This window comes from Pogona vitticeps, chromosome 2 (genome assembly GCF_051106095.1).
Source record: "Pogona vitticeps strain Pit_001003342236 chromosome 2, PviZW2.1, whole genome shotgun sequence".
NCBI classification, from domain to species: Eukaryota; Metazoa; Chordata; class Lepidosauria; order Squamata; family Agamidae; genus Pogona; species Pogona vitticeps.
In genome coordinates, this window is record NC_135784.1 from 161,546,741 (window position 1) to 161,560,064 (window position 13,324).

Here is a 13,324-nt window from a genome sequence, read left to right on the forward strand (position 1 = left end):
TGACATAATGCTGCTGGCACCCACTGCTAGTAATTTATTTCTCCCACATACTTTCACTTTCTAAAACTGCAGATCTTCAGCAAAAAAGATTATTTTTAAAGAAATATTTTTTAAAATCTTGCATCTCTTGCATATAGCTCTTCAATATATTGTTTCCATCTTTTCTTTTAAACTGATTAGATGAAATATTCCTCCAATGGCATTATAGCATCTCTAATATATGTTTGCATTTCTCTTCAGTGTTACGAAGGGGGTTTCTTGTTTTTTTCTTTTTCAGTTGTCCTCTTCTATTTATTTGCAAGGATTTATAATAATTCTCTTCATCCCTCCCTGTAAATCACTGAAAGATTGCATCTGAATTTCTGGCCCTATTTCTGTCATCTTTCACTTTTGCTCCTCATCTGCTGTTAACAATTTAAAGAGTTTTTAGTTTTTGAAAGGGAGCAAAGCACTGTAAAAAAAGGGAAATTGGTTATCTTTCTGAATGGTCCCAGCGCGTGGTTGGGTGAACTTGCATTATTGTGGACACAACATTTTGTGCTTATAGTTGAAAGGTTTTTCTGTGTTGTGTTGTGTTTTGTTTCATATTCAAAATCCACAAAAACTATTTAAAACAATTTAAAGAGTTTCATCGGTCATCTGTTGAGAGTTGCTCTTTATCAACAAGAATCTTTTTGCATACTTCCTTCATTATACTATTGGTTTCAGTCCACATTTCTTTACAGTCAATTGAGCTTAATAACGCAACCCTCTTCTTTGCATGGTCTCAAAAAGAAAAAAACCTTCAACCACAGCAGCATCATAGCAACTCAATATGGGTTGAGAAGGTAAACTGGGATTTTCTGTTCAAAACTAACTGATTTATAATTAAATAAGAATTCAGTACTGAATTAAAATCTACATATAGCAACAAAACTGAATTCCTAGTAATCTATCAAATAGATTCAATTACATTTTTTTCACTCTAAGAGGAAAACAGGATGGTGGGGATCCAATTTCTGACACTGAGCACTCTCGGTGAAACGATACAATACCAACTCCTAACAGAGAATGATCTGGGCAATCACACAGGAAGACAATTGTGTTTGTTTCAACTGGTCCTAACTGTTTCAAATAAAAGAAAGGCTCCAACCCCAGACTAAGTTGGGACTGATTGGTCCCCATTAGGGACAGATCCTTGCATAAGAACATTGTGCAATCAATGTTTTTTAGAGCACTTATTCCAGCAGGGGGGATATGCAGCAGGCTAAATTCTCATGTAGCCCCACCTCCGACTTTCTAACTGTGGACAAATTATGTTACACAGGATGATCCAAGAGACTGTGTATCTCAGCAGTATTTTCTGCAGAGAAAGTAAACGTATTTTGTACTCCTAGTTTATGATCACAGCAATATGTCCACATTTCGGATGTATTTAATATGACAGCTTAGACATTTCTGTCTCATAGAGAAACATTGTTTTGTATATTAAATACTAATATTATCTTCCTTCTGGGAAGGCATACACAAAATAAATCTATTATATCATCTATCCATCACATTCTTTATATTTTGTTCCATGCGGTTTTGCAACTGAATCTAATTATGGTTGCTGAGGATGTAGCCTTAGGCTTCAAGTGAACAATCACATGGTGTTTGATATCCTCACATACGTACAGAAAGGCCAAAGAAATCTGACCCTTGTATGAACCGATTTTGCAGTATATCCTGGCTCTATGACAAAATGTCTTGAATTATGTTATTAGGCTGGTTTTAGTTGCAAGCCAATGAATGGCCTATCATTTATGTAACCAAACAGTATGCCTGCTTGTGCAGGAAACACATGCATTTCAAAACTTTTCTCTGATTGAACATTCCCTTTAAACCAAGCTTCTGAACTTTGAAAAACTTCTGTATTTCTTAAGCAGCCACAGTGCAAGTTTCTCCTACAAAAGGAAAAGAATAAAAGTGCATGGAAGATAACTTTTTTAAAACTTCTTTTATTAAGTAAAAGGACACTGTTTGTCTGGTTAACTTGTCAAGAACCTTTTGGTTGGCTAATCCAAAGGCCCAGAGCCTTGAGGAACTTTGCCTATTAAAAGAAATAGGCAATGAATTATTATTACTATGAAACATGACATCATTATTTAAAGCTGCTGAATCTAAAGTAAATGCTGTATAGCAAAGATGAAGTCTAACCTTTGGTAGGAGAGGAACAAGAAGAAGAAAAAAAGAAATTACAAGGAATTTTTTAATTAGAATGGAATGAGGAAATTTATAAACAACAAATTTATAAAAGGATGTTGAATGAGAGAACATTTTTAACTGCCAGTAACTGCCTTAAGCAACAAATACATAGTTTTTTCCTTCAACAATGGGTATCAAACAAAGAAAAATCTATTCTAATTCCTTCCTCTTACAGCTACACTATGATGTCACCAAGTCTCTTGAAACACTGGCCAAAATCCTGCTGCCAAAATTATAACTGCAGAAGGGTGGGGATATAAATGGTAGGGGAATATTTTTGGAAATTAAAGACTTCCTTGGCTTGGCTTGCAGTTTTTTCAACTTCTTTGCAATTATTTTCATCACACAAAAGACATGGAAGCTGCAGGATGGAAGGAAAAAGTCTTTAATTATTCAACAACCTAAGGATTTTCAGTTAAATAAGACTTCCTTCTTCCAACCCTCCAAAAGCTTGCATGCAATGTAGGTGGTTATACTGAAGTCAGAACAGTTGTAGGATAGAATGAGGAAGTTTTTAATTAACAAAAACCTCCTTCTGCTAGTGACGTCATACTCTTGCACAAGCAAAACTTACACAATAGAATGTTGCACTCTCTGTTTTCATGGGCAAAATAAACATTAAAAGGTCTCCCAAGGTAACATTTGGACCAATATACACATTGAAGGAAATGAAAGAGCATCTTAGAAGATGCAGAAGCTTTAGTGAACTCTGAAAGAAAATAAATGACATGCCTGGAAAAGCGATGCAGGGAGACAGGGTAGAAATCAGAGGTGAAGAGACAGCATTTATTATTTCAAGGAATAATGGCATGTTATTAACAGAGATGCAAAATAGGACATGAAAATTTAGGTAATAGCACATTTAGCTACAAGGATGTTACATTCTCTGTGTGGCTGATTATGTCAAAGTTTCAATTAAAAAATGGAAAGATATAAGATAGAAGCAGCATAACAAGTGTTCAAAAACACTCTGTCTCCAAATGTGTTTCATTTCTTCCTATCAAAGTTTCTTCTACGTGTTTCACTTAACAGCTTTAGAATCACCAACCTTGTCTGCTGGAAAGGGAACTGTCAGTTACAAATATACAGTATAACAAACCTTCCGTACTGCAGAAAAGGAGGGGGGTGGCAACTAGATAAATGTGGCTGCCATTAGGAGGAGGTTTATGTCAGAGCTGGGATAAAAGTAGATATACACAGGATTAAACAGTGCCATATTAGCATGGAAAATCCACATTCTAGCTTTGACTGCAAATAATCAAGTGAACACAATCAACAACAATGTATACTCCCCAAAGTGTTTAAGTACAGACATTTGATACTGACTACAGCTCCAGCGACACTTTAATAGTGAATGTATAAAAATTTTTAATAAAGAAGAGTCTTAGTGTGAACTCTAAGAAAAATATTTATTGTAGAACAACAAAATACCTTGTGGTACTTTTACTATAAACATGAGTTTATTATCACTGTAGACCTCCAAAGCCATTACAGCTCATGAAAGCTCATGTTAGACATTAATACGTTAGTCCTTAAGATGCTACGAGACACTTTTGTTTTATTTGCTGCATCAGAGTAGTTAAAAATTCACTGCTTTTCCTTAAGTCAGGAATTTTATTTAACAAATTCCAGTTGCTGACATCAGAGCCCCTTGATAGAGAGGATAAGAACAACATTCCCTCTAAGATGTGTGCACATGCAGCGCTGGATCGGGTCTGTGCAGCCAAGCCAGTGTTGTTGCCCATTTGCTTCCAGTCGCAGCCGGAACCCTGCATGCACGTTACAGGGCCCCCACCCAGTGCTCTAGAAAATTAGAGAGAACTTTGGATAAGACAAATACATATGCACTGGACGTTGTTGTTTTTAATTCCTGAACTATATTTTTAGGGTGTTTTTTTTAAATCACTGAAGTAATTCAGATCTCTCTGCAAACAAAGTTAGCCATTTTATAACATCTTTTCTAAAATGGCAATGTGATTCTAAGGGTTTAACTTCTATTCCATTATGCTGAAGCTGTATTTTAGTATCCAAACTAATTGACTAACAGTGTCAAATCTTTCACTCAGAAATCCTTTTCAAAACATTGCACCCTTGCTGCCTTCATAGATGCTGTAGTTAAAGTTTCCTTCCTCTCCTACAAGCAAAATGTTTCTAGACAAAATGTTTTCTAGTGTCTTGGAACACAGCAGGAGAAATATCAGTAGAATAATATCAAAAAATGCACATAAGCATTAACATACTGGTTCATGAAAGAAAGAAAAAAGCTACATATGGGCAGCATTTGATTTGGACTAATCAAAATGCCACAGAAGTGTATGTCTGCCTTTTCCATAACTCCTAATCAAGTTAGGCAACTCAAGCAAGTGAAGATTTTGGAATAAAATAGTTAATGATGCAGGCATTTTTCAGAGGAGAATCAAGGGGTGCATAAAGAGGGAGGCATCAGCTCCCTGCTCTATATTGGTGATAAGTGACATCCCAGTCCTGCATCTAATGTTAGGAACTGAATGCACATTTAGAAACCTCTTTTTACTGTGTATCAAATATCAACAGGTAGCCTCCAAAGATTGTATTTAAAATGGTATCTACTTGTTTATTTCAGTTCATATTGTGAAATGCCTTCTGTCTTACAAGGGAGAAGGGTGGCATATGAATAAATAAATAATTTCTTAAGCACAGTTATTGACTAGATCATTTTATCACCCAGAAAAGTAAATTGCCTAGTCTGGAATATTTAATTACATTGACTACTGTAGGAAGTTCTCTGTTGTCTCAGCTATACAGCTTCTTAATTCAGAAGCAATATTTTACTTACAGAGCTGTACTTCTGCAGATAAATCTACTGCAGTGTCTACAACTCTTCAATGAAAGCCACACTCACAATTTCATTTCAAACTTCATTTTGCATGGCACCTTAATTTTGAGAAATCACGAGCCCTGAAGACATGCAGTCTCCATTCCTTCGAGTTGGAATAACAACTCCTAGCTTTTCCACATGTCAATACTGGGGTACGTGTAAACATCACATTGTAAAATGACCTAAAATGGAACAATGACTTTGGTTTTCAGACGATTATACTTTCAAACTGTTCATACTTTACATTGTTTTCCATGATTGCCATACACTCCCCCAAGGTGTCTACATTTTTTCACTTATTCCCTCTTTCTTTCTTACACCCCCCACACCAAACATATGTTAAAGCTGTATATCCTACATGTCTTTCAACATTCTTTAGCAGCAATTTCCACACTAAGTTTTTGTAACACAGAATGACCCCACAAGCCATTCACATCAAAGAAAATATGCCATAGAAATAACAACACACATTATTCCTTCCAAGAAAGGGGTCACCAAAGTACTGTGAAAGCCACACTAATGCCAAATCACTTATGTCCATTTTTTAAAAATGAAGATATAATGTCTAGTACAGTAAGCCTTCCTTATGATATGGAAGTGAGAATGATTTGCCGGAACAACATACTAAGCAGTTCTTGAAAAGATAGATTGGTGTCAAATGCATCATAGGTTTCCTTATTTTCCCACTTAATTCACAAATAATTATCAATAACTGATCACTGTTTTATTATTTAATTTGCAGATAGATGTACCCAGATTTCAACTCTAAAAATATGACCAGTTTCCATTGGTTCAAACTTGCAAGCACAGATGCTCTGAACATAAAAGAAAATACAATTTAGCAATCAGACCTTTAGAAATCAGGCGACTTTTTTATTTCCCTATGTGTTTCAAGTAGAAATTATAAGAATGCAACTGATTACATTACAGATTTTAATTCTGAGGGCATGTCCAGATGGGGAAGGTCGAAGTGGTGTGGTTTGCATTTAAAAGGTTCTTAGTTTTAGCATGATCAATTTTATCTTGCACTTGAGTGATCCATCCATTTGCACTGCAGACATTTCTTCTCCCTTGAGAAGAGTCCAGATAGGCCTTTGTTTCACTCCAATTTGTTCACCTTTCTATCACTGAAAGTCCTTCCCATCTCCTTCTCACCCACTGACCACAGTGACTTCCCCCCTGATAAAAAAATTATCCAAATGAGTCACTACTGCATCAGATACAATAAGATTACCAAAGGGCACCGCGAATGTACAGTGGTGCCTCGCAAGACGAATGAAATTTATTCGTCTTGCGAAACTTCGATCTCGCGAAAGGAAAAAAACCGTCTTGCGAAGCATGGTCATAGAAAAAACTGTCTTGCGAAGCACCATAGGGATCACTAAAACCAATTGTCTTGCGGGTTTTTCGTCCCCCGAGGCAATCATCTTGCAAGGCACCACTGTATCTAGAATTGCACAGCAACAGCTGGGAAAATATTTTTTAAAAAGGTCAGAGAAAACAGAAATAGAGGAAGGGGTATATCATTTAATGTCACAATCCACTGCATACATCACAGGGTTGTCACCCCAGAGAGTACTGCCCACAGTTTTATTTGGGAGCAGATTAACCAAGTGCTCAGGCTATGAAACAGGATAATCAGGAGTGCTCTATCATACCAAATCAACTGCAATCCTAGCACAATCCTAGAAAGAGTGGGACAGCTTTTAACAGGGGTGGAATAGATCAACTCTCATTCAAAACAAGCATGGTTGCCATATTTTGAGTCAAACCAACTGCAACAAAAGCAAACCAAATAGAAAGCTATATGTCCATCTGAATGCCCTCTTAGTAACTCTCATTTAATGATAGAACTATAGCATGAGTAGTGTCTCATGGCTTGAAGAAGATTTAAACCATCAGTCTGTCAAAAACACTGAAGTGTAATTAAGAACAGAGGAGCATGTACATGAGCTTAATCCAAATATAGCTGCAAACTAGTTTACTTTGAAGAATATCGCGAGCATAAAATCCTCAAAAAAATCAGCAGGTCTTATTTTACACATTTGATTTTCTTTCCTTCTGACCTCTGGTGAGAGAGAAAGAAAAAGAAAAAAGAAAACCAGGAGGAACAAGGAAGGGAATGTTCCTCCTTCCTCAGCCCCACGAGAGAGAGAGAGAGAGAGAGAGAGAGAGAGAGAGAGAGAGAGAGAGAGAGAGAGAGAGAGAGAGAGAGAGAGAGTACATGCAGGTATGTTACTTAGAAGATCACTTAAAGATTCAAAAAGCAGGACAACAGCCATTTCAAACGTAACATTCCAAGCACGAATGTCGAAAAGTGGTTCTTAATCTTAGGCCTGCAAATGTTGCACTATAACATTCAGAATCCTACACTGCAGGCCATGCTGGCTTGGTTTTCTAGGGAATCAAGGCCAACAACATCTGAGGATCCAAGTTTGGGGAACATGGATGTAAAGAGGAGACAACTGCACTTAATATAAAAAGGAAGGGAAAAAAAGATGTTATCTTGACTTTAATCTTGAGGATTATTGTTGGCAGCGATTCAAGTAGTTCATTCTGACAAAAATCCCCAGATGGCTGAAAAGTACTTTTACAGCTGCCTTCTTTGCTTTGCTTAATTTTATAAATTACACTAAAAGCAACTATAAGAGCAATAATTCAGTTTATTACAGTCACTTTTTATATGATTATATGACTTAAAGGCATTATTTCTGCCAACAGACAATGACTCTTCTTACTAAGACAGGGTTTTGGCAACTGACTGACTGCTGAGAAAGGGCTTCTAAATAATTATTATAATTTTTGTGTGTGGTTTGAACTTTTTTTAATTAATAAGCCACTGTACCTTTTGATATGCTTTAAATTGGCCAGAATCCTATTGCTGATTCATGGAGTCGGTGCAGGAATTTGACTGGCACTTTATTAAAGAGTAGCGATTTGACACCAAGATTTACGCTTTCCTTTATCCAACTGTAAACAGATTTCTGGCCATTGTTCTAATTTCAGGGTTCTTTTAATATGATAAATATATTTATTCATGTTTTAATATTCTAACTTATTGTTCTTAGCTGCATCTGTTGTTTAATCATCTTGAAGCTGCCTTAGGTTCTTATATTGGAAAAAAGGCAGGATATTAAACAAAACTAACAAACTGACTCCCATTTCCAGGTTTTTAAAGAAAGAACATAAAAAAGAATATTGGCTCTTTTATCCAGTTTTCTCCATCAATATTTTCTTATCCTGGACACAAAAGCGTAATAACAATAAAATAAACTCCTATTGGTATGACTTTTATAGGCCAGGTCTACCTTTAAATAAAGAGAATCAAGGTTTTTTTTATGGGCATAAAAACAGCAGAATACAATTCCAGCTTAAACGACAATGAAAACTGGATAAAGAAACATCTTAAAAATTGTCATCCTGAAATGTCTGTGCAACTGTTCTTTAGCCAATATGTTTTCCCTGTTTTTCAATTTTCATTAGGCGAGTCCATTTTACATTTGTAATTGGTTTTAAAAGATGTAATGACAAAAAAGTTGAATATGAATTATGTTCAGTTAGAAAACTCATACGTTAAAATAAATACTGCAAATACTCTGCAAAGCCATAACACTTTGCTATAGATCAGCGGTTCCCAGCCTTGGGTAACCCACATGTTCTTAAACAGCAACAACTGCTAACTGGTAATGGCAGTTCTGTGCCTAGAAAGGAACATTCTCCTTTCTTTTCTGACTCTCATAATATAAATACAAAGAACATAAGCACATCAAATGTTTTGTGTAATATGGGACGGAGAGACTAATAAATATTAATGAATCCAAATGAGAGGACAATGCAAACTGAGTTCTAAGAGGCATTTTTCCAAGGGGACAAACAGCAAGCGATGCAGATAAATGTTACAGCAACGTAGGGTGCTGGAACAATTAGAAGCCCTCCCAAGAGAAAAGACTACAGACCAACCAAACATTTAAAAGGGAAAATAAACATTTTAAAGAGGAATTCTGTTCTTGCCAACATTATTTTTCCTTTTGCTCACAATGAAAGCCATTATTAAAGATGGGCTATCCTGGATACCACGCTCCCTGCCTTACTGAAACCCAAAATGAAAGTCAGAAACAACTCTTTGAGGTGAGGATTACAAGATTGCAAAGTCTGTATCTGGGTCTGAGTCCAGGGAGGCTTTTCAGCATTGCCAGTGCTTCTACATCTTACCTGGAAATTGTCTAGATACCCTTCATTTTCTAATAGTGCAATGTCACTCAATTATTTGGAAAGCACTTAGGAAAGAATCTCAACACTCCTCTCAGACAGGATTCAAATTAACACATAAATAGTTTAGCTTGCGACCTATCCGGAGTTGGTCTGAGCGATGGGCCTCCCTCTAGTTTTTCGCCAGACCAATTTGCAGCATTTTTTAAATCAAAAGTGGAGGCCATCCGCCGGGACCTCTCTCCTTTTTTGAACACAGTGAGTCGAGTAGAGATGTCCAGCGCTCCGTCTTGCCCGGTGATTCTTGATACCTTTCAGCCTGTTACGCCTGACACTGTGGCCAGGGTGCTTGATCGCTGCCGTGCCACCACCTCCTCCTTGGACCCTTGCCCGGCCTGGCTAATCAAATCAGCCAGGCCTTTAACAACGGAATGGGCCACGGCTATAATTAATGGGTCTTTCCTTGAGGCCTGAAGGATACACTCATTAGGCCCATCAGGAAGAAACCTAGTTTGGCGGCGGACGAAATTGGCAATTACAGGCCCGTCGCCAATGTTTCTTTCCTAAGCAAAGTGGTGGAGAGGGTGGTGGCCGATCAGCTGCAAGCACTCCTGGATGAAACAGATGCCCTGGATCCATTCCAGTCGGGCTTCAGGCCGCGCCATGGTACGGAGACGGCATTGGTCGCCCTGTGTGATGACCTATTGAGGGAGGCCGACAGGGGCAAAGTGTCTCTGTTGGTCCTCCTTGATATCTCAGCGGCCTTCAATACCATTGACCACGGTATCCTCCTGGGGAGGCTCTCCGAGTTGGGAATAGGCGGCCTGGCATTGTCCTGGCTCCGTTCCTTCTTGGAGGACCGTCCTCAGAGAGTTCAGCTTGGGGAGAGTGTCTCGGCCCCGTGGATCCTCAATTGTGGGGTTCCGCAGGGGTCGATTATCTCCCCAATGCTGTTTAACATCTACATGAGGCCGCTGGGTGAGGTCATCAGGGGGTGTGGAGTCAAGTGTCATCAGTATGCTGATGACACCCAGCTCTATATCTCCTTTTTGCCAACCACAGGAGATGCCGTTCCGTCCCTTCAGCGCTGCCTGGAGACTGTACTGCAATGGATGCAGGAGAACGGGCTCAGGCTGAACCCGGACAAGATGGAGGTGCTGAGGGTGGGCGCCCCCGCAGCTCGGGATTTGGGAAACCCCCTCTCTTTTGGGGGGGTGACCCTGCCCGTCAGGGATGTGGTCCGCAGCTTGGGGATCCACCTGGACCCGGCGCTCACTATGGAGTCCCAAGTGGCGTCAGTGGTCCGTACCGCCTTTTTTCACCTTAGGCGGATAGCCCAGCTGCGACCCTACCTTGATGTGGGGGCGCTCACTACCTTGGTACATGCGCTCGTAATCTCCAGATTAGACCACTGTAATGCGCTCTACATGGGGCTACCTTTGGGTTTGCTGCGGAAACTACAGGTGGTGCAGAATGCGGCGGCCAGATTAATCAGCGGTGTGAAAAAATACCAACATATTTCACCCACTCTGGCCGCCTTGCATTGGCTGCCCATCCGTTTCCGCATCGACTTCAAAGTGTTGATGCTCACGTATAAAGCCCTAAACGGTTTAGGGCCTCGATACTTGGCGGAACGCCTTCTCCCGCCAAGATCTACCCGTGTCACCCGCGCGAGCCAGGAGGTGAGGTTGAGGAGCCTAACGCCGAGGGAGGCCCGGAAGGAGAAGACAAGAAATCGGGCCTTCTCGGTGGTGGCTCCTCGCCTCTGGAACAACTTATAAAGCAATCAATACTGTGCTTTATATGGCTTTATCCCACTTGGAAACACAAGTAATTATGTAAGAATTATGTAAGAATGCTGTTCGCGGACTTTAGCTCTGCTTTTAACACCATTATACCCCACAGATTAATAGACAAACTTAAAGATCTTGATTTTCCAGATTCTATCTGTCTGTGGATTTGGGATTTTTTAACAAATCGTCCACAAAGGGTTAAACTGAATGACTACATCTCTACTGACAAGATACTCAGCACTGGCACTCCACAAGGCTGTGTCCTTAGTCCACTACTGTTCTCCATTTATTCATCAGATTGCACCAATAACCATCCCAGTAATAGGATTATCAAATTTGCAGATGATACTACACTAGTAGGACTTATCTCTGGGGATGATGAGTCTGCGTATCGGGACGAGGTATTACAGCTATCCTGCTGGTGCAAAAAAAATAATCTTTTATTTAACATCCAAAAAACCAAGGAATTCATAGTGGACTATAGGAAAAAAAGAGCAGACATTCAGCCACTGTATATAGATGGAGTTTGTGTGGAACAGGTGGTTGAATGTAAGTTTCTTGGGACTATCATAACAAATGACCTGACTTGGAGTGCAAACACCGCTGCGTTAATCAGGAAGGCACAACAACGGTTGTATTTTCTAAGGATTCTTAGAAAGCAACAATTGACTGAGAGTTTGTTAATCACCTTCTATCGGAGTTCGATTGAGAGCATATTATCCTACTGTCTCTGTGTATGGTTCACGAGCTGCACAGTGGCAGAGAAAAAGGCAATTCAAGGGGTGATCAAGACGGCCCAAAACATCATTGGCTGTTCACTCCCCTCTTTGGAAGAATTGTATAAGAACAGATGTAAGAGGAAGATATCTAACATACTGAAAGACTCCTCTCATCCGGGATATCAGCTCTTTAAACTATTACCATCAGGAAGGAGATTCAGGGTATTGAAAGCAAGGACAAGCAGATTCAAGAACAGTTTTTACCCAAGTGCAGTATTGAGTTTAAATGCAGGGCCATAAGTTTTTGGTGGACTTTTTAATTGCTGAGAGAAAACGGGGTATCTATATTTGGATGGTGAAAGTTGTGTATATTTTAACTTTTTTTTTTGTAGTGTTGTCCAGTTTTACCTTGGGGAAGAGCACCTCATTTCATTGCACCCACTTGTGAGCGCAATGACAAATAAATTTCTTATGTCTTATGTCTTATGTCTTACCTCCTGTGATCCGCAGGTCTCCCTCGCTGGGTGTCTTCAAGAAGCAATTGAAGACATGGTTGTTCCGGCAGGCCTTTCCATCATTCTCCTCTTGACCCCCCTTCTTTGTTTTTGTTTTTTGCTTTGTGTATTATATGATTTAATGTAGTGCCTTCTTTTTTAGAATTGTCTGTCTTCGTTGTTTTATATTACCTTTATGGTTGTTAGCCGCCTAGAGTGGTCCGTTCGGACCAGATAGGCGGGGTATAAATCAAATAAATAAATAAATAAATAAATAAATAAATAAATAAATAAATAAATAAATAAATCAAAAGGCATTTAGACATGTGGTTCTTGTATAGGGACACACACATATGCCAGTTGTTGAAACAAGGAGTCTGATGTTGCACACAAAACTGCTGTTCAAAGGAAAATCAAAGCTGGAATCCAGCAGGGCACATGAAGCTTACTGGGTATCCCTATCATAGCTGCATGTGCATTCTATCCAATACACAATTTGGAAGAGATGGAAGGCAATTCAAAACACATACAGAAATGAATGACTACTCATTATGACTATGCACAAGCAAATCCATGCTGTGTGGTTATTTCATGCATTACTAAGCACAAACAAAATTCCTAACTCTCCACAATGCTCAACTTTGACAGAACAGCAATTGTTCCCATATGAGCAATTTAGCCGGAAATTGCCACCATGTTTAATCTTATACTAAGCAGAATCCGTAGGAATGTGGTGGCGCTATGGGTTAAACCGCAGAAGCCTCTGTGCTGCAAGGTCAGAAGACCAGCAGTCGTAAGATCGAATCCACGCAACAGAATGAGCTCCCGTCGCTTGTCCCAGCTCCTGCCAATCTAGCAGTTTGAAAGCATGTGAATGTGAGTAGATAAATAGGTACCACCTGGGTGGGAAGGTAACGGCGTTCCATGTCTAGTCGCACTGACTTCCATCACTAATTTGATCGCTTTTCATGCAAAAAAGAGAGGGAGCAATATCAGCCGCCACAGTTTAAACCAAGAAACACAAGG

General features: G+C 39.2%; 1 protein-coding gene and 1 long non-coding RNA gene across 4 annotated transcripts in view; one reads left to right on the forward strand and one right to left on the reverse strand.

Annotated features, from left to right (window-relative positions):
* Positions 1-13,324, reverse strand: part of PRKCA (protein kinase C alpha) — a 264,506-nt gene that overhangs the window by 118,361 nt on the left and 132,821 nt on the right. The window lies entirely within an intron of this gene.
* The window catches only part of LOC140704645 (uncharacterized), a 50,615-nt gene that overhangs the window by 20,805 nt on the left and 16,486 nt on the right, over positions 1-13,324 (forward strand). The gene's annotated exons all lie outside the window — the stretch shown is intronic.